Below are 22,486 nucleotides of genomic sequence, written 5' to 3' on the forward strand. Positions count from 1 at the left end.
GGGAGAACCAGATGTGCTGGACTTCTTGAACTTATTTACCTTCAGGTCTTCCACTATTAAATTAATATTGTGAAATTGCCCAGTGGGCTAGCCAAAGGTGAAATCAGAAACGGAAGAACCGCTTAATGGAGACAGTCTTCGTGGTTTACCCAAGTTTATCTAATAATATAAATTTCTGAAATTCCCTTGGTAATTCTCGCATTATATTAAGCACTTTAGGCAATAAATAAATGCAAAGCATAGCCCTTACCCTCAAAAAGCTTATACTTTGTTGGGAGAGAGAAGATTTAAGCATGAAATATCACAAACACCACTATTAAAACAGCATACAATTATGGTGGTTGAAATAGCTCTCAGATACAATTCCACAAAATCTTGTTTGGATGCAGACAAAATCCAGCAGAGACAAAAGTCAGAATATGGTAATCAATGAAATTTTCATTAAAAAGGAGAGATAGAGATCAGCATTGACATATAAGGATCATTTCTTTTGGCTGGAAAGGAAACAGGTTTCAAAGTTAGAAAGAAATAGAGAGAGGTGGTATTTCCTGCTGTAAAATTCTTTGCACTGAAAAATGAGAGTTTACCTTAGTTAAGACTTCCTAGTTGCAAGGAAGGGAAGAACTATTTGTGTTTCCTCAAGGAAAAGGGGTTTATTCTAGGGGGTACATATAAACATAATGAATAAAATAATAATAGTAAAAAGGCACAAAATTATCAAGCTATATTTCAGGAATTATGCAACAAACTGTATCTGCAATCCCACAGGATCAGTGGCACTGTTAGTTTCCACTATGTTTCACTTGTGGCAAAACTGAGGCCCAGAAAATTTAAATGAGTTACTCAAGGTCCCACAGCAATTTAAATTTGAGCCGACTCATTGGAAAAGGCCCTGATGCTGGGAAAGATTGAAGGCAGGAGGAGAAGGGGAAGGCAGAGGATGAATGAGATAGTTAGATGGCATCACCGAATCAATGGACATGAGTTTGAGCAAACTCCAGGAGATGGTGAGGGACAGGGAAGCCTGGTGGGCTGCAGCCCATGGGGTCACAAAGTCAAACACGACTTAGCAACTGAACAAGTGTAACTTCAGAGTCTTCACGTCTAAATCTGTGTGCTAAATGATCTGGAATTGGTCCCTAAAGTAATTCTGTGTGCGTTTGTATGCACACATATACTCACTCACACATGTGTCTCAAGATTCTCACAAAGTGTCAATCATAACACCTCTCCTGGCTTTCTCCAGTCTCTTCTGTTGAACCCAACTACTGCCAGCTCTGCCATAATGTCAGTGTATTTAGGAACCACACCCTCTGCCTCAATCCTGAACTGACCTGGTTTTTGGGTTCAGCTTCCAAGTGAGTCAGTCCCGTCCATCATTTTCCTATTCATCGGTTCCCTCGTGCAGGCTCAAGGTCACTGGCCTCCTGATCGGCTTTTCAGTGGGATGCTCAGCCTTGTTGTCAATAGGTTGTGGCTTGGATGTAGCAGACACATGTTCCAGTGCCAATCTAACCAGCGCTTGGGACACAGCAGCATCCTGTTAAGGGATGAGGTCAACAGTGTAGGTGGCCACCTTCAGTAAAGTATTCGTTTTCACTCACTAGAGTTCTCTTTTTTCCAAAGCAGGATTTTAGAGATGGTAGCATCTTGGATCCATCCCCACTTTCCATATGAGCATATTAAGGTCAAGGAAGACAGCCTGCAGCCTCAACCCCAGATGAGCTCACAAATTAAAGGAAAAGCCGAGAGCAGAAGCCTAGTGTCTTTGACCTACAGTCTAGCTCCCTTTTCCTCATGGCACTTGGAAATCTAAAGTGCACATTAGAGACTCCTCTGGTGGCCCAGTGATTAAGACTTTGCCTTCCAATGCAGGGGGTGTGGGTTCGATCCCTGGCCAGGGAGCTAAGATCCTCTCAGTCAAAAAAAACAGAAGCAATATTATAACAAATTCATTATTTTAAAATGCTTGACTTAAAAAAAAATTTTTTTAATTAAAAAATAAAATACCCATTAAAGTACAAAAACCTCAAAAAGGACTTCTGTCTCATGGCTCCACTTTCTCTCAGGGCATCATGTGACTTTGAAGGAGCTAGGGGTCAAAAGAGCTGTTTGATTCTAATTGTCTCAATAAATTTTAAAGATGTTATTACATTGTAGTCATTAAGAACTGGTAAGAGTAGATGCAATATGATAAGATCAAGGCCATGAAGCTTAATTGTCCTTAGCTGATTGTCACACTCATATTTTTTTTTCTTTTTTTCTTTCTTAAGAAAGAACAATGCTTCCCTGGACTCTAAAGCATCTGGGTCCAACAGCACTTTATATTTCCTGCCATAAAATTCCTGGGCCGGGGCAGCTGCCAGCTACAGTGAGGACTGCACAAATAAACACTGGAGTTCTGATCCCTACAGCACAGCCAGGCCAGCCTGCCAGCCTGAGAGAGAGGAGGAATGGATTCCCGTGCAAAGAAATGTGACCTTTCACACACTTTGAAATACTCTCTCTGTTCTTATTATTGTCTGACATCTTTCTTTCCCTTTCTTCCTCCCTTCCTTCCCTCTTTCCTTTCTTTGGAGCAGAGTTAAAAGAAAAATACTTGATTGTAAAAACCATTGGTTTGAAAAGACCCTGATGCTGGGAAAGATTGAAGACAGGAGGAGAAGGGGACCACAGGGGATGAGATGGCTGGATGGCATCACTGACTCAATGGACATGGGTTAGGGTGGACTCCGGGAGTTGGTGATGGACAGGGAGGCCTGGTGTGCTGCGGTCCATGGGGTCTCAAAGAGTCAGACTCGACTGAGTGACTGAACTGAACTGAACTGAAAAACCATCACCTATAGTTTACAGTGGAATTTTGTGAACCTAGGACTCCACTTGATGAATAAAGCATATTAAAACAATACCATATATATAATGTCTACTATATACAAGAACTGGATCTGGTACTTTACTGAAGTCGTCTTCCTTAATTCTACCTCACAAGGTGGTCATGACTCTTCCTGTGATACAGAGGACGACACTGCATCTTAGAAAAGTTCTTCAATTATTTCCATCTATCATATGGCTATGGAATGGTAGGATCTATTTTGCAGCAGAAATGAAGGATCCATTTAATGATCCATGGGTTGATTTTTCAAACTCCTAAATTATCCACAAATGCAAATTTCAATGTTGGCAAAATCTTCTTAAGTTCAAAGGTTCCAGGAAGGATAGATCCACGATCTATTCAGATTTTTCCTAAGTTTATTGTAAAACAGCAAATCTCTCCTCATTAATGTTAAACCGAATGTGTGTGCGTGTGCTCAGTTGTGTCCAACTCTTTGCAACCCTATGGACTGTAGCACCCCAGGCTCCTCTGTCCATAGAATTTTTCAGGCAAGAATACTGGAGTGGGTTGCCATTTCCTTATCCAGGGGATCTTCTCAACCCAAGAATCAAACCTGTGTCTTCTGCACTGGCAAGTGGATTCTTTACCACTATATCACCTGGGTTATATTCTCCCCCAAATCCTATACCCTCTTTGTAATCCATCATGAGTCAACATTTGTCATTCCAAGTTCAGTGCATTTTGCTGACAGTGCTATTGCTGTGTCTCTTGGCTCCATGACAATTCAAGTAGCAGTAGAGATGGGAAGAAGGGTTTCTGATATTATCATGGCAATGGCCCAGGTCTCCTTTTGTACTCCAAGGATTTCCACACACTCTGTGCTTTGGTGAAGCAAGCTACCTAAATGTTACATAGCAGGGCAACTGTTTTGTAACAAGACATTAAGGAAAATATCCGCCATATTGTAATATAACAATACAAAGTAGTAGGCAGGGACAACAAAATAAAAAACAAATGGAGAGTCTATCCATTATGCAAATGCATGGTCATTCAAAGTCATTCAAAGTTAGTATTGCTTATTAGAGATAAATCAGATACTAAAAGCAGAGATTTCTGAATTCTCTCGTCTCATGTGATATTAAACTCTATATATGTTTCTGGTAGCATCAAGCCCTGCCAAGCTTATCTTAAGCATCCTTTACAGAGGGTAGTAAGAGTCAAGGAAATTCAAGCCACATGGAGAGCCATGTAACAGATCATGTCTGAGCAAAGGAGGGCCAATGACCAAAGTCTGAGGCAGAAATGAGAGATAAAGACTGGCTGGGGTGGGCAGAATGTAGGGGAGAGAGACCAGAAGCTTACCAGGGAGGCCCTGAAAACATGCTGGGGCAAAAATACCCCATCTGAAAACCTCTGAGGCTGGGCCATGCTGCTAGTGTCTTGGTTCTTAAGTCAGTGTCCTGATGAACATGCATAATTATCTGCTTAGTTGTATGCTTCCTCTCCAAAGACTGGCATCCTCTAAGACCAGAACTATCTCTGTTTGCTTCTGTGTTGCCAGCACCCATAGGGTACATGGGACCTCGTAGCTGCTCAAAAATATTAGGAAAGAAATACAGAGCTTTGGGCTCCACCACACTCTAGAATGCCTGGGATCCAGAAAGAGACATTCTCTGCATCTCTCAAGTAGTTATCTAAATGAGACTATTTTAAAATAGATAACTATCGGGAAGCTGTTGTATAACACAGGGAACCCAGCCTGGAGCTCTGTGACGACCTAGAGGGCTAGAATGGGAGTGAGGGAGGCTTAAGAGGTAGAGGGTGTGTGTGTGTGTGTGTGTGTATAAAATTATGATGGGTCTGCATTGATGTGCACCAGAGACCACCACAACATTGTAAAGCAATTATCCTCCAATTAAAAAAAAATGAGAATATTTAATGCAAAGTCTATCCCTGGCAGCATCATCTCCTTGAGCAATGCCTTTTCCCCAAAGAAACTAACTTGCCCATTCCAACTATTTGGTGCTTCTCAAATATAATGTATCACACTTTGTGCAAGACATTGTCTTTGAGAAATAGAGTCAATATGGGCTGATTATGTTATGTTCCCAAATTAGCAGTCTAGGTAGTACCCCCGCCACAGCTTTGGGAGCCCCCTTCAGACTGAAAGTCTAGGGGTTAAAAAAAAACCTTGTGGCTGAAATAAAAGTGTCTACAAAATGTGCTGCAGTTGCACCAAGGAAATATATTTCATATTCTTCTCTCGATTAGCATTCTAATGGTTTCTGACTCAGGTCTAACAGCTTGGAGAGAATATTACAGGCAATTGTGTAAATAATACAGGTTTTTTTTTCAGTGTGTCCAAATGTATAATTAAATGGATAATGTTACAGCTCCCCAAACCCACTAAGGCCTGCTGCCTAAATGGAGAGCTTTGGAAATTTCATCCCAATACATGGTTACATGATACATTGCTTTTATGGCCCGCTGGGCAAATGACTAGTGGTTTGGAAAGGGTCTGAATGCATATTTATAGTAGAGAACACAATGATATTCAGAGGGCCAGTAAAATCGTTCTAGTAAATAACATGAATTATACAAAAGCATCTCTTTATGTATCTGAACTTTTCGGATGCAGGATGCGTGTCAGCACAGACACACTTCAGCTCCTTAATGTTTGAAGGTAACTCTGGCTCCAAATTCTATGCAATCAGAGGTCAGGGTTAACCAGATTGGAAGGAGAAATTCTATTTTCTGAAGTCCTTCTGCTACGGTCAATGTCTTCTAGAATTCTCAGGGGATGTAGCTTCCGTCATCAGTAAAACAGGCTCAGTCTTGAACCCAAGCCTGTGTGTCTGTGTGCACCCTTTTGCTCATGTCTCACAGAAACCTACAACAATGAGGACCAATCAGTGAGACTTTCGTTTGAGACTGAAGGTCATATGTGAGAATGGGGCTCTGTGTGTGAACTGTGCTCAGCACAGAATCCAAAGCTTTGATACTAACCCTTCTGTACCAGCTGTGCAACCTCACAGAAGCCCCCTCACCTCTCTGAACCTCAGCTTCTTAATCTACAAACAAAGTATAATTCCATCTTCCCTCCCCACCTCACAGTTTTATTACAATGATCGAATGAGGTGATATACTTGAACACAGATAACTCCTAATGAGCAACGTCAACCCATGGTAAGCAACTTATGAAATAAGAGTATTTTATTCATGACCTCACTTATTCGACACATTTTTTGGACACAATAATAGGTGAAGACTTAACGGACATGGGTTTGAGCAAACTCCAGTAGATGATGGAGGAGAGGGAAGCCTGCAGTCCACGGGGTCTCAAAGAGGCAGACATGACATAGTGACTGAACCACCACCACCACCACCACCATAGGTGAAGGGGTGTACTAGGATGTGGGGATAAAACAACAGCAAAGAGGTAAGTCTCTACCCTCCAGGAGAAGTTTACAGTTTAGTGGAAAAGAAAAATAATTGAACACAATGTAACATGTCTTATGGGCTTCCCTGCTGGCTCAGTGGTAAAGAACCCGCCTGCCAAGCAAGAGTTTGAGGGTTTGATCCCTGGGTCAGGAAGATCCCCTGGAGTAGGAAATGGCAACCCACTCCAGTATTCTTACCTGGAGAATCCCATGGACAGAGGAGCCTGGGGTCACAAGGAGTCGGACATGATTTAGTGACTAAATGATAGCAACAACAAGTGTTATAATTGGGGAACTTTGTAATTTTTTTAAAAAGGCAGTCTTGGGTAGAAATGAAGTATCTATTTCAGTCCTGGGGATGGGAGTGAGGCTGGTATTGGGGATTGGTAAGGAAAGTTTCAAGAAAGATATGACAGATCAATAGGCAGTAGGTTTTTGATGTTAGAAGGGAAAGGAATGGACATAAGAGCTGAGACGTTAGCTGAGCTGAGACGTTAGCATGTGGAAGGTTTGGGCAAAGGAAAGCTGTGGGCTGGTTGCCAGGAGAGAAGCAGATGTGACAAGTAGTGGAAATCTTGGGAGACGTGAGCACGGGGACATCCCCCAGCAGTGCTCCTGGGTCCCCAGGGGCCCTTACCACCCTTGAGAACTTTTCTCCAGGACAATTGCAGGCTGCCTTCTCGAAGCCTGGGGGTCTGCAGCTGCCTCTCATCAGCTGGGCAACATGACCCTTCCTGGGTAATGCCCCCTCCACAGGCTCTTCAGAGGTTAGAGAAGGTTCCATTTCAAACACACTTGAAGTGTAACATAAGAAGTACCCCCACCTGGGTAAAGGAGAGCCACAAACACCATGCATTTCCTAGATTAATCCCTAGGTCTTTTTCAAACTGAGAGCACTGCCCATTAGTGGGTCTGGAAATCGAAGTAGAGGGCTTTGATCAGCAGCACTTTAAATAGGATATAGAGCAGACTAGGATAGAATAGGATGAAATAGAATAGAAAAGAATGGGGAAATGGAGCGTTTAGTTGTAGAAGAGGGCATTATATCATGAAATACTTGATTCCAATTGTACACATTTGCATGCATGTGTGCACTTGTAAGGCACAATGTATGTCTTGCTGTGAGTCTTTATCACAAAAATTTAGGAAACGCTGCTTTAGCTGAAAGAGAGTGTGAAGCATGCCCAATCAGTGACTGATGAACACTGTTAGTAGATGCTTTACATCCAAAAAAAAAAAAGTGAAGCTAACAAGCTTTTGTTCTAACAACCAACTAAACTGTGTTTTTTAAGAAGGCAAACACCTAAATGCAGGCATATAATTAAAATTGATATTATACCATAAGAAATGAGGTGTCTTCTCAGGGAATAAACAGAAATTGCCTAAGATCCTTGGCTGTGTGACACAGGAAGCCACAGGAGGCAATGGCAAGTGTATGAACAGGCTCCATATGTATGATGCTTGAGTGTGATTTGGTGTTTATTATTGATCAAACATTTATGTTCTCAAGAATGACTATAACTTCTATTAGTACCTTAGCATTTTTTAAAGTTTCTGAGGCCAAACAAGTATGGGAAATTCTGCCATAGTTATTTTATATTTAGGAAGGACCCAAGTGAATACTGAACCATCTTATTTTTAGATGAGATTTACACCTTGGCCTTGCTAAATAATAACAAAACAGCTATTGGGTGTTGAGAAAATATCATATGCCTGTTGCTTGACTGACATGATCTTATTTTCCACAGGAACTTCATAAGATAGATAATATTTTCTTCAAATTACAGATGGGAGAAGATTAGAGTTTGGGAGATCAAATTATTAAAATAACAAAAAAAGAGGACATTTTTCCGTGTGCACAATTAATAAATGGTGGAACAGGGACCCCCAACCCAGATTTGTGAAATGCCAAGCCTATGATTTGGGGTGGTGGGGCGGGGGTCCCATTCCTCTTTGGCCCATTGCCACAGAGAAGTACACATCTTTCCTGCCTCACCCTGGTCTTTCCCTTTGCCCCATATTCATCGTTCATTACAGGAAAAGGAAATTTACATGAGGAAAGTCTAAAATCCACCAAACCATTGTTTTTTTAACCAAAAGTAGGGTCATATTATCAACAAGGTCGTGTAGCCCTTACTCTCATACACTTCATTCTATTAAAGGCTGCGAATGGACTTCCGTCGTGGTCCGGTAGTTAAGAATCCCCCCGCCAATGCAGGAGACATGGAGTTAATCCCTGGTCCGGGAAGATCCCACATGCTGTGCAGCAGCTAAGCCCACAACTACTGACGCCTGTGTGCTAGAGCCTGTGCCCCACAGCAAGAGAAGCCACCGCGGGGAGGAGCCCACACACCACAGCTAGAGAGTAGTCCCTGCTCGCTGCCGCTAGAGAAAGCCCGCACATGGCAATGGAGACCCAGCTCGCCAAAAATAAACAGATACATAAAATTAAACTTTAAAAGGCCATAGTGAAAGTGAAAGCTGCTCCGTCATGTCCGACTCTTTGCAACCCCATGGTCTATACCGTCCATGGGATTCTCCAGGCCAGAATACTGCAGTCGGTGGCTTTTCCCTTCTGCAAGGGATCTTCCCAACTGAGGGACCGAACCCAGGTCTCCCTCATTGCAGGTGGATTCTTTACCAGCTGAGCCATGAGGGAAGCTCAAGAATACTGGAGTGGGTAGCCTATCCCTTCTCCAGCAGATCTTCCTGACCTGGGAATCAAACTGGGGTCTCCTGCATTGTAGGCAGATTCTTTACCAACTGAGCTATCAGAGAAGCCCCTAAAAAGGCTATAGCTGTTGAAAAAAAAGAATATGAGTATAAGCCATGCCATAGTTCCTCCATGAGGGCTAACTAACAGCACACAGACCCTATTTTTCAGATCTAAGTGTTCCCAAAGCAGATTCTAAAGTTAATTTTAGACAATACAATAGGAAGCCCAGTTTGGGGTTTGTCAGTCACAAACTGTACTGAAAAGCCTTGACTCTTCAGAGTGATGAAACTGCTTTCATCAAGCAGACTGTTGCATTTCTTTTTACCTCTGTGGAACTCTGTATTCTCTACCAGTCAGTGGAAACAATGTCAGACTTTGTTTTTTGGGGGCTCCAAAATCACTGCAGATGGTGACTGCAGCCATGAAATTAAAAGACGCTTACTCCTTGGAAGGAAAGTTATGACCAACCTAGATAGCATATTCAAAAGCAGAGATATTACTTTTCCAACAAAGGTACATCTAGTCAAGGCTATGGTTTTTCCTGTGGTCATGTATGGATGTGAAAGTTGGACTGTGAAGAAAGCTGAGTGCCGAAGAATTGATGCTTTTGAACTGTGGTGTTGGAGAAGACTCTTTAGAGTCCCTTGCACTGCAAGGAGATCCAACCATTCCATCCTAAAGGAGATCAGTCCTGGGTGTTCATTGGAAGGACTGATGCTAAAGCTGAAACTCCAATACATTGGCCACCTCATGCGAAGAGTTGACTCATTGGAAAAGACCCTGATTCTGGGAGGGATTGGGGGCAGGAGGAGAAAGGGATGACAGAGGATGAGATGGCTGGATGGCATCACCGACTCGATGGACATGAGTTTGAGTGAACTCCTGGAGTTGGTGATGGACAGATAGGCCTGGCATGCTGCAATTCATGGGGTCACAAAGAGTCGGACACAACTGAGCGACTGAACTGAATGACCAGTCAGAAACCAGGAATACAGCAGTAAGGATGCCCCAAATATCCAACAAACATCTTCGATGATCATCCTGAGATTTTACAACCTGTCAGTTTTCAGAACACTCCCAACACATGCCCTAGTCATAGTGAACTAGCTTTAAGCCAATGTCTTTGGAGATTCAAAACATTCTAGAGTGGTATGGGGAGGGAGGAGGGAGGGGGGGTTCAGGATGGGGAACACATGTATACCTGTGGTGGATTCATTTTGATATTTGGCAAAACTAATACAATTATGTAAAGTTTAAAAATAAAATAAAATTTAAAAAAAAGAAAAGAAAAATTAACAAAGGATCAAAGTAAAAAAAAACAACAAAAAAAAACATTCTAGAGATAATTTGATCATTTAAAAGAGAACAAAACTACATATAATCACATTGCTTTTCTTAATCTATCTTAAATTACATTGCTTTTCTTTAATATATCTTTCTGAAAAAATATATGTCCACAGGTTACAACCAAGTGGGAACAGAGCATATAACACAATCTGCTTATACTACAGACACAGAAACTGAGGTTATAAGTGGGATACGACTGGAAAAGCGTCACCAGGTTTTAACATTTCAGTTCTTGGGTCTCTTTACCTTCGTCCCTATAGTGTATTTGGCTTTGCTGTAGACTAGTTTGAAAACAACTCACTTCTTGCAAAATCCAGCTTACGCCTCAGAGAAACAGGGTAGGTGGCTGGGTAAAATAAGAATACAATGTGAACCTTTAGTCCAACAAGTTACATCATTCAAAGACTTCCTGAAGACATGAAGACTGGAGATAGTAAAATGTCCTACCAAAAAAAAAACCACAAATGTTCTGAGAGAATTTGTACATCTTTAGTACATTTTGAAAGAAGCCCCCAAGCAAAAGCAGAATAGGAACAAAAGGAGGCTGAAGCAAGGATGAAATAAAATGCTATTTAAATGAACAGGACTTGATTCTAATTAAACCCCTACAAGATGGCCCAATTCAAATTCTCCCAGAGCAGTCTGTAGCCTTCTGCATAGCAGGTTCCTCCAGGGAGGCCAAGGGTGTTATTTATGGGTCCTCTATGCTCCCATATTACTGAGAACAGGGGATTTAAAAAAAAAAAAAAGAAGAAAGAAAGGGGAAAGATAGCATGGAGGGAGCATTGCTATATTTCCTAAATATTTTGATACAGTAAGTCTGCTACATAAGAATGAGTGCCCTTCTGAGCACTCATTAGTCCAATTCACACGTAAGTCCAACAAAGTTAGCGTAGGTACCCAATTAACACCCTCAACTATCAATTGCCACTTTTATGCCTGCTTCCAAACATCCTAGGCTTGAAATAAAGACACTGTCCTACCATGCTCTATACAATACTGTACTTCTAAGTACACAAAAGCATAACCACTCCTAGAGGACGAACACCCATAACAATGTAGGCCAGACATGTGAACGAACTTACATGATTGGACATGCAATTGTACAGTTTCACATCTTTGAAAGTTTGAGCTTAAAGCTTCATATGTAGGAGACTTGCTATAATCCAAATTACTATCTCACTCTTCAGTGTATATGTAGGAGATAAACTCCCTAAAACATGAGATGTTAAAATCCACAATCTGTTCATAATACCATGGGTACCATAATTTTGCAACAACTTCAAATAAAACCTACACCCACTGGCTTGTGTTCTCCTAATGTGATGTTCAAAGGTCTGTCTTCCCACGCTTTTTTCCTCAGCTGCCTTTGAGAGCCTGTACATGCATGTTCCTGACATCCTCCTCCTTCTGAAACACCCAAAAGCCCTTGAACCCAACTAGTCCAGTCTTCTCATTTTACTGATTAGCAAACAGTCCCAGAAAACCACAGGTCAGATAACACATAACCAGGAGCAGAGCTGGGAAGAGAGAAAAGATTCTGCTTTTCTGTGTTCTCTGCAACTTACTAGTCAACTGCTTAATCAGACTTCTTCTTGATATGAAGTTAAGAGTTGGCTCTGAACTGATCCTTTATTTCTAGTGATTCCTAGTGTTTTGATAGTTTCATATCACTCCAAAAATAGGAACATAATTCTAGATGTGGTTGCCATAGTTCATATCGTGATCAAATTCAGAGGAGAATATTTAAATAGAGGAAGCCTCTGGATGATGGAAACAATTGGCCAGCCATTTATACAAAGAAAAAAAAAAAAGCATCAGTGTGCTTCACTGATGGAGACCTGTGTTTGTTGGAATAAAGTTTGGAGTGATGCTGGCTAACTGACCATGGGGAGGAAAGTTACCATGACAACTGGCAACAATCACTAGGGTCTTCAGATAAGAAGCTGAATTCTATTCCTTCTCCTGCTTCTCTCCCCCCCTCTTCCTCTTCCTCTTCCTTTTCAAGAGATTCATTTCAGCTTAAGCATGGTTGGGCCTGAGTTACAGAATGGTGAGTCCTGATTCAGAAAGTTGGGGAAGCAATTGAAAAGTGAATAAATGTTTTTACAACTTGGTAAGTGATCGGTTTTATCTTTCTATTTGGAATTTCTGAATGGTCTAGCTCAGTCTGCTGGTCTGTGTCTTTTCTCCTCAGGCCTTGCTTAAACAAAAGAAAACCACAAATAACATTGAGTTCTGTGCTCCTGAATGAAGTACACTCACTTCATCCCCCACCTTCCATTAAATGCCCTATAACTACTCATCTGTGCAATCGTAGCAGGTATCTTGCAGGCCAAAAATACCCTAATATTTCAGGTGTTCAAGAATGGAGAGACCAAACCAGAAAAAAATGCAAGGGAGACCCTGGCACCTCCCTGTGGCTGAAGAAGTCTGTTAACAGGAGGTTCCACCTGGCAGGGGGTGATGGCTGCTTACCTAGCAGGTGCAAGATCACAGACATACACACACACTTGCAGAAGCTCTACATATTCCATCTGGCCTGGGTTCCCCCATTCCTGTTATTTCTGTTAATGATCAGATACCCGCCCTCTGACTACACTCTGAGAAGTTACAGGATGGGGACCAAGCAACGCATCAGGCTCAGGTCTTTTGTTTCAAGAGCTTTTCATTGCACACATGCACGCTGGTGTTACCATCAAAGGACTATGGTCTTGTCACCATCAGAAGGTGCACTGAGGCTTGCATTATTGAACAAGATAGCATCAAGTGTTTTTTTTTTTTTTGGTGTCTTTGTTTTAGGTACATCTCTTATTAGATAGACTTTATCCCCAAAGAATCATAAACTCTAGAGATAAGAGGCAGGTGTTCACTAACGAGCTGCATAGAATAACTAGAACAATACAACTTTATGACAAATTACAAATAAACACATTCAAAGCCTCAAACCATGTGAGAAAATATGACTTTCAACATGAAGTAATTAGAGTGCTTTACTTAAAGGATGGAATTCACTGAACTGAAAACTGGCCATTAACTAGGTAGTTAAACAAGAATGGTTTTTTTCTCTTATTTTTTAATATTTGGTCCTAATCTTTTTGCCTCCTCCCCAAATAAACAAACAAAAAAATCTTATTCTGACCCTTGGGCAAATGAACCAGTCCAGAAAGCCAAGTTTTATATTTCTTTTAATAACTGTAGCTTTCAATTTCAAACTGTTTTGTCCCTAATGGACATAATTCTTAAGACACACACACACACATACATACACCCACACACATCCCTTTTTGCTGAACAAGGAGACACAATTTAACTTGCCTGAATACCATCTGGTTTTGACTAATGAGTAAACTGGTTATAAAATATTGGTTTGCTGTTGAAACAAGATCTCAGGCTATTGTTTACTGTGTGTGGTACATGGATGCTTCAGGTATAGTATCTATAATCTTTACAGTAATGCTGTTAGGTATCTCATTATTCCCATTTTCTGCTGAGTAAACAAGCTCAAGCTCAAAGAGATAGGTTGGGGAGCATTGCAAAACTTTTTGGTGATGGAGCCAGAATCTGGCTACCAAGTTTGGTTCTTTCTATCACTACAAGAAAAGGAAGTGAAGAGAAGGGAGGAGGTAAGATTAAGCAGCATCAGAGGCTCAGGTGGGCTGCTCTCTGCACTACTGTTTCTGAGGTTCAGGGTTTGTATAGCGTGACGATCTGAATGTGTCAGTGGCTCTGAAACCCTTGTCCTCAGGACATTCGATATGAGTTCTATTTTTCTTTTATCCTCCACTTTTCTCAAAGCCTGTTCCCTTTCATGGCTTGCTAAATCTCCTTGTACATTTGCTCAGTGAAGTGAAACTCACTCAGTCGTGTCCACCTGTTTGCAAACCCTTGGACTATACAGTCCATGGAATTCTCCCGGCCAGAATACTAGAGTGGGTAGCCTTTCCCTTCCCCAGAGGATCTTCCCAACCCAGGGATCAAACCCAGGTCTCCGCATTGCAGGTGGATTCTTTACCAGCTGAGCCACAAAGGAAGCCCAACATTTGCTCAAAATTAAGTCAAAAGCAGCCTCGTCTTTTACATCTGCTCCATGCAATCTGAGCAGGAATCTCTGCACTAGAGCATTGCAGGGCACAAATGGCTCAAAACCACGTACAAGTCACTAACCTAATCGTTTCACTTGTGAAAATTTGCTTTAAGAAGCTAAAGAGGAGCACCAGTCACCATTTTACAGTATTTTATGATAGTGATGTGGAAAAGGAATATCATGATTTATGTAAATTGACTATGTAATGTTGATTTAAGTTGTCAAACAAAAATATATTGTGTAATATGTCCAAGGTCAAATCATACCATTGCCTTCCTCGGAACATGCCAAGAGGTTTTCTGAGATTTTTAGAAATTATAAACCTTCACTGCAAGAAATTCTATCTAAACTGAATCATTGATTTCCTTACATTCTTTTTTTTTTTTTTTTTTTTTGCTTTCCTTCTCCTCTTCCTTCCTCTAAGACCAATTTGCTAACAGGAAATAGTGTTTTAGGGACAACAACAAATCTATCACAATAACTATCATCATATATAATTTCATCTAATATCCTGCATCCCTTTTCCCAACTCCAAAAATAAAACAGAAATAAAGATGACACTTCATAAGTGTTCTAAAATTAGACAGTGATGATGATTGCATAATTTGAATATATTAAATATACTAAAATAAGCGTTGAATTGTGCACTTTCAGTAGGAAGATTGCATGATATGTGAATTACATCTCAATAAAGTCATTATCAAAACAAACAAATTTTTTAAAAATTCCTTTAATCTGGTAGCCCCATATCTATGTCAATATAGGTATTAAGTCTTTGGAATAAAGGACACCAAAACTGAGGAGTTCCAAAGAAAATGGGAGGGAAGTGAAGGGGATAAAAAAAAAAGAACTTAACAAGGAAAAATGAGGAGAGAGAACTGAAAATGAGCAGAGCAACTTGATGGGTGATAACAAAAGTTTAAAGATTTTCCCAATCCCAAATTTAAGGAAACCCCGTATCCTCAACCTTGACTCTCCCTTCACTAACATTTACAGGAGGAGCTTAGGGCTCCTCTGTTGACTGAAAAATCCCCATTAATTGTAGCCCATACTGTTCACAGCAGAATTTTGGAAATTAATTAATCTAACCATAGCATTCTGCACTCTTTTATCTACACCCCTAAGAGATCCTCAAGATTAACTCTTCCTTTAGTATATCCCATTGTTCTCAGCTTCTAAAAGACATTTAAAGTACCAGGCTTCCCTCACGAGCTGATGCTTATCCCTAAACTAAATTTTGAATTGGATGAAAACTTCGTTTGCATTTCTCCCTGAGATGGTACAGACAAACCTGAATGAAATTTTTGGCCAACCCAGTATTTCTCTTCATCTGATGTCATATGTGTTGCCAAAGTAAACACCTCAGGCTCCCCCATCTGCCAGTAAAACCAGATACTCCAATGCTTTAGATAAATTCTGCAATGTTTTTCCTTCTTGTTTAATTTCTGAAAGTCACGGACAGAGGCTTATTTCTCCAGCTATTTTTCAAAGGAAAGAGAGGCAACACCTTCAGGAAGGCAGCAGAATGTATTAAGTAAACAACTTCAGAAAAATTCAGAGAAATGACCTTCTGGAGAACTTCTGTCCCTTAGGAACTCAAGGGGTGATGTAAGCCATGTGTGCAATCTTAGCTGCAGTGCAAGAAATAGGGTGGCTCCAGTGAATTAATGAGCTGCAGAGTCTTATCATGATTCTTTTAAAAGTCTTATATCATGATGTCTAGAAAAGCTTATACACTGGCACCACCCTAGCTATGAACTCTACACTGAGGTCTTTAGTTAAGTTGTTGTCTAATAAGTCCTGCTTCCCAGTGAGTATCAGTAGCCTGTCCTCTTCCTCTCTCCCTCCACCCCCATCCATCTCATATTTAACACCATCTCACAGGCTAGTAAAATAATGCTTAAAATTCTCCAAGCAAGGCTTCAGCAATACGTGAACCATTAACTTCAGATGTTCAAGCTGGTTTTGGAAAAGGCAGAAGAACCAGAGATCAAATTGCCAACATCCACTGGATCATCAAAAAAGCAAGAGAGTTCCAGAAAAACATCTATTTCTGCTTTATTGACTATGCCAAAGCCTTTGACTGCGTGGATCACAACAAACTGTGGAAAATTCTTAAAGAGATAGGAACACCTCACCTGCCTTCTGAGAAATCTGTAGGCAGGTCAAGAAGCAACAGTTAGAACTGAACATGGTACACAGACTGGTTCCAAATAGGAAAAGGAGTACGTCAAGGCTGTATATTGTCACCCTGCTTATTTAACTTATATGCAGAGTACATCATGTGAAATGCTGGGCTGGATGAAGTACAAGCTGGAATCAAGATTGCTGGGAGAAATATCAATAACCTCAGATATGCAGATGACACCACCCTTATGGCAGAAAGTGAAAAGGAACTAAAGAGTCTCTTGATGAAAGTGAAAGAAGAGAGTGAAAAAGTTGGCTTAAAGCTCAATATTAAGAAAACTAAGATCGTGGCATTTGATCTCATCACTTCATGGCAAATAGATGGGGAAACAATGGAAACTGTGAGAGACTTTATTTTCTTGGGCTCCAAAATCACAGCAAATGGTGACTGCAGCCATGAAATTAAAAGACACTTGCTCCTTGGAAGAAAAGCTATGACTAACCTGCTGCTGCTACTGCTAAGTCACTTCAGTCGTGTCCGACTCTGTGCGACCCCATAGATGGCAGCCCACCAGGTTCCCCCCACCCCAGGATTCTCCAGGCAAGAACACTGGAATGGGTTGCCATTTTCCTTCTCCAATGACTAATCTAGGCAGCATATTAAAAAACAGAGACATTACTTTGTCAACAAAGGTCCATCTAGTCAAAGCTATGGCTTTTCCAGTAGTCATGTATGGATGTGAGATTGGATTATAAAGAAAGCTGAGCACCGAAGAATTGATGCTTTTGAACTGTGGTGTTTGAGAAGCCTTCTGAGAGTCCCTTGGACTGCAAGGAGATCCAACCAGTCCATCATAAAGGAGATCAGCCCTGAATATTCATTGGAAGGACTGATGCTGAAACAAACTCCAATCCTTTGGTCATTTGATGTGAAGAACTGACTCACTGGAAAAGACCCTGATGCTGGGAGGGATTGGGGGCAAGAGGAGAAGGGGACAACAGAGGATGAGATTGTTGGATGGCATCAGCAATTCGATGGACATGAGTTTGAGTAAGCTCCGGGAGTTGGTGACGGACAGGGAGGCCTGTCATGCTGCGGTCCATGAGGTTGCAAAGAGTCGGACGTGACTGCGTGACTGAACTGAACTGAAACATCAGATCCTCCCTCTAAATAGAGAGAAGTGGCAGAAGAACAATGACAGGAACATGTGCATTATTTATTTGGAAATCAGAAGTTTTCTGGAAGTCAACTTCTCCTGATACCTCCTGCTAGACTGCTTCATGTGGAATGTAACTGCAAGTGTCACTAGGAACACTGAGAAGTCAGGGTCTTCATGACTGGCTTAGTCTTAGGCCAGTGATGATCCATGGTATGGCTTGGAGCAATTTCTATTCCATACAAAACCACACTTTTGTTAGCAAGAAAAGAGGTCACAGATGATCAGCTAAGAGTGTCTGCCACAGGATGTGGCAGCAACACAGAATATTTTGAAACCAGACCAAGGACAAATATTTCTAATTTCAGACTAACTGATGGGAATGAATGTCAAAGCAACCTCTCCTTAGGTCTTCGCATTGGGAACCCAAAACATACATAATCCTGTAGCCATTCCTCTCTCAGCAGTTAGGGCTCTTCCTCCCTCCTTGTGGCTCAGCTCGTAAAGAATCTGCTTGCAATGTGGGAGACCTGGTTTTGATCCCTAAGTTGGGAAGATCCCCTGAAGAAGGGAAAGGCTACCCACTCCAGTTTTCTGGCCTACATTCCATGGACAAGTCCATGGGGTCGCAAAGAGTCAGACACGACTGAGCGACTTTCACTTCCCCTCCTCTTCCACTCTAGTTCCATTTCCAGGTTCTTTTCTATCATTCTCTTCCTTCTCCCAAATGTCATTTAGCCTCATGAGCAAAGGTTGGAAGATTATCTCTTCCTCAAAATACAGCTTAAATTCCTTATAAACGCCCCTCAACCTGCCTAGTGAAAAGAATCTTACTTCCTATCATGCCCCACCTCAGCCCTGGGAACATGATCTGCAGATCTCACATTGCATTCTGATGCATACTGGTCCTCACATATTATCCAGAGGTTCTCTGGAAGCTAGAAATTCCCATGTCATTGAAGATTTCTCAAGGAGAGAAAGAAATGACAACCCACTTCAGTATTCTTGCCTGGAGAATCCCATGGACAGAGGAGTCTGCTGGGCTACAGTCCATAGGGTCGCAGAGTTGGACATGACTGAAGTGACTTAGCATGCAAGCAGCCTTTTAGCTAGGATAATATTGAGGAAATTCAAATATGAGGTGGAGATTTGGAGTAGATGAGCCTTGAGGCCCCTTGCAGCAGTCACTGAGTGAACATTTAGGACCAGATCCTAGGCCTCATGGTTACCTATATCAGATCAGATCAGATCAGTCGCTCAGTCGTGTCCGACTCTTTGCGACCCCATGAATTGCAGCACGCCAGGCTTCCCTGTCCATCACCAACTCCCGAAGTTCACTCAGACTCACGTCCATTGACTCAGTGATGCCATCCAGCCATCTCATCCTCTGTCGTCCCCTTCTCATCCTGCCCCCAATCCCTCCCAGCATCAGAGTCTTTTCCAATGAGTCAACTCTTCCCATGAGGTGGCCAAAGTACTGGAGTTTCAGCTTCAGCATCATTCCCTCCAAAGAAATCCCAGGGCTGATCTCCTTCAGAATGGACTGGTTGGATCTCCTTGCAGTCCAAGGGACTCTCAAGAGTCTTCTCCAACACCACAGTTCAAAAGCATCAATTCTTCGATGCTCAGCCTTCTTCACAGTCCAACTCTCACATCCATACATGACCACAGGAAAAACCATAGCCTTGACTAGATGAACCTTTGTTGGCAAAGTAATATCTCTGCTTTTGAATACGCTATCTAGGTTGGTCATAACTGTCCTTCCAAGGAGTAAGCATCTTTTAATTTCATGGCTGCAGTCACCATCTGTAGTGATTTTGGAGCCCAGAAAAATAAAGTCTGACACTGTTTCCACTGTTTCCCCATCTATTTCCCATGAAGTGGTGGGACCAGATGCCATGATCTTAGTTTTCTGAATGTTGAGCTTTAAGCCAACTTTTTCAGTCTCCACTTTCACTTTCATCAAGAGGCTTTTGAATTCCTCTTCACTTTCTGCCATAAGGGTGGTGTCATCTGCATATCTGAGGTTATTGATATTTCTCCCGGCAATCTTGATTCCAGTTTGTGTTTCTTCCAGTCCAGCGTTTCTCATGATGTACTCTGCATATAAGTTAAATAAACAGGGTGACAACATACAGCCTTGACGAACTCCTTTTCCTATTTGGAACCAGTCTGTTGTTCCATGTCCAGTTCTAACTGTTGCTTCCTGACCTGCATACAAATTTCTCAAGAGGCAGATCAGGTGGTCTGGTATTCCCATCTCTTTCAGAATCTGCATGTAAACCTCACACAATCCTAAGAATCACATTTCTTTTCAAGGTCAGAAAGTAAATAAGGGGTGGAGATGGAAGCCAAACCTAGATTTCTTTGACTCCAGATTTATTTCCATGTTATATGAGAAAAATAGAGAAGAAAAGAAACAAAATGAGTGGTTTCCACTCCACCATTCTAATCCTTACAGCAAGAAAAAGCTGAACCATCTAAAAACCTATGATTTTTCTTGGACCCATCAGAGGATGCAGGTCATAGGGCAAACTGCCACCCTCAGAATCTGGACAGACATACAAATCTAGAGTCACAGACAACATCGCCTCACTTGGTGCAGAAACTCTTACAACTATAAACGGGTAGGAACATTTCAATGGTAGTTCTGATGAATCACTGGAGTCTGAGTGTGGACTATTTCAATAGTGAGAAATTTCTGGGGACCACAGTCTTAGAAAGGTCCTTGTTTCCAAGGGCTTTATCTCTAGGAAACACACCAGGTTCACTCTCAGGTGAAGAATCAAGAAGGACTCCACCTGAGTCTCTGGCAGAATGAAGAGGAAACATTGTGAAATATGCTCAGAACTTTCTCCATAACAGAAACCTACTCTCCCAGGGAAAAGATGTGACTCTCCTGGAGAAAGTCATTTCTCTGCCTCCAGCCTCCTCTAGACCTCCTGCCTCACCTAAGGATGGGGAGAAGGAAGATAAGGTCACAGCCTGAAGGGACAGGCTCTCTACAAGACTGATCTTTAATCATAAGGTTGTACCAAGCTGGCCAAAAAGTCCCTTTGGGTTTTTCTGCAACATCTTGGTAAAAACCCTGAATGAACTTTTTGGCCAACCCAATATAGCACTCTGCTTCCCACACCTCACCCCCATAACAACAGGGCTCCTGCATAATGCAAATGACAGCTGAAAGAGCTATAAGAATCAGATTCTATCAGATGACGAGTTCTGAGGGAAGCTCAAAGACGAGAGAGGCGACAAAACAAGGGCTTCCTTTAGGAACTGGAAGTCTCTAACACCTGCAGCTGCATCACAACACAGCTCAGCTCCTCACCAGACTAACACAAAACTTCACACTCAAGACCTATTGCCCAAAACATTAAGTCTGGTTTGCAACAAAAAAAATTGCAAAGGCATAATAAAATTCAAGAAAAGAAATCACTAATGACTTGTGATGCCTTTAATATAGATATACCTGGTGTGACCTGCCAGTTTTCAAAATTCAAAAACAAGGTCACAGAGGGCTTGTCAGTCCATCTATTTAAGTCAGCAACCTCTAAAAGTTTTCACTATTTTCTCAATCAGAAAATAAAAATCACCTTTCAAAAGAAACAGTTACAAATTATTTATATACATATATATATATAATTTTTCCAGTGAGTCAAATTCATCATAAATCTTACAGAAATTAACATTAAAATGGATGAAATAAAAAGTAATCCTAAATTCCGGTTCTCAAGCTTGTCCAAAACACCTGATGGGTCATGTACAATTTGAACATGTACACCTTGTTTTGGAACCCATTGGCAGAATTCTAAGACTTTCATTACCTGATAGCTACACTCATGTGTAATTTCTCTTTTTCAAATGAGTCTATGGCTTGCTTCTCAATAAGAGAATGTGGTAAAGGAGATGGAATTTTGGGGAGTTAATTAAGTCTCTAATCTCTGGACTTCAAGTTAATCAAAGAGAAGACTATCTTGAGTAATCCTACCAAGGATATCAGGTGAGCTCTTTAGAAGAAGGACCAGGTCTTCCCTGGAAGAACAAACTCAAAGCAGGAAAAACCCTCTCCTGCTGACCTTGAAGAAGCAAGGTTGTGAACTGCCTGTGCAGAGGGATGGTGTCTAGTCTAAGAGTTGAGAACCTCACTCCTACAACCACAAGGAATGGAAATCTGTCAATAACCTGTATGAGCTTGGAAGAGGACCCCAAGGTTCGGATGAGAATGCAGCCCAGCCAACACCTTCACTGCAGCCTTGTGAGAAGCTGCACAGAGGACCAGGTTAAGTGATGCCTGGACCCCTGATCACAGAAACTATGGGTAATAAATGGTTGTTCTTTTAAGCCTACAGGTTTGCAGTAATTTGTTGCACAGCATGCATGTATAGAAAAGTAATACAACTGGCCTTGGCAAATTTGTTGGCTCTGAAAGTTCACAATTTTCAGAGGGAAGGACTCTTGGGTTGGGATATGCCAGCCTTGCATTCTTTTGGTGCATATTAAATGGAATGTTCCCCTCTTTTAAGATTTTCTATGGCTGGGTTTCCCAAGTCTTACATCTCAGTCACAGGGATCAAACAGTGACATCATGTTTACTCATTTTACCTCTCAGAAGCCCTATAAGTTCAATAAAACTTCTCAGACTTAAAGGTTCTCAGTTACAACTCCTGAGATGAATGGTCATTAAGATTTTTTGAACAGGTGTTGCAGTGGGAGTGGGTAAGGCACCGACAACCTCTTAGAGTTCCCACATCAGGAACAAAATATCTGCCACTCATGGGA

At 41.5% G+C, this 22,486-nt stretch overlaps 1 protein-coding gene across 29 annotated transcripts in view; it reads right to left on the minus strand.

Moving 5' to 3' along the window:
• The window catches only part of LOC147359668 (uncharacterized), a 587,603-nt gene that overhangs the window by 217,624 nt on the left and 347,493 nt on the right, over positions 1 to 22,486 (minus strand). For 6 of the 29 annotated variants that reach the window (XR_015140281.1, XR_015140282.1, XR_015140287.1 and 3 more), the window contains one exon: positions 1,335 to 1,540. The exons of the other annotated variants lie outside the window; for them this stretch is intronic. The gene's annotated coding sequence lies outside the window, so the exon portion shown is untranslated. The remainder of the gene's footprint in view (positions 1 to 1,334; positions 1,541 to 22,486) is intronic. 29 annotated transcript variants of the gene reach the window in all.

This window comes from Bos grunniens, chromosome 14 (assembly GCF_055505025.1).
Source record: "Bos grunniens cultivar Pamir isolate PY7600 chromosome 14, Bosgru_T2T1.0, whole genome shotgun sequence".
In the NCBI taxonomy this organism is placed as follows: Eukaryota; Metazoa; Chordata; class Mammalia; order Artiodactyla; family Bovidae; genus Bos; species Bos grunniens.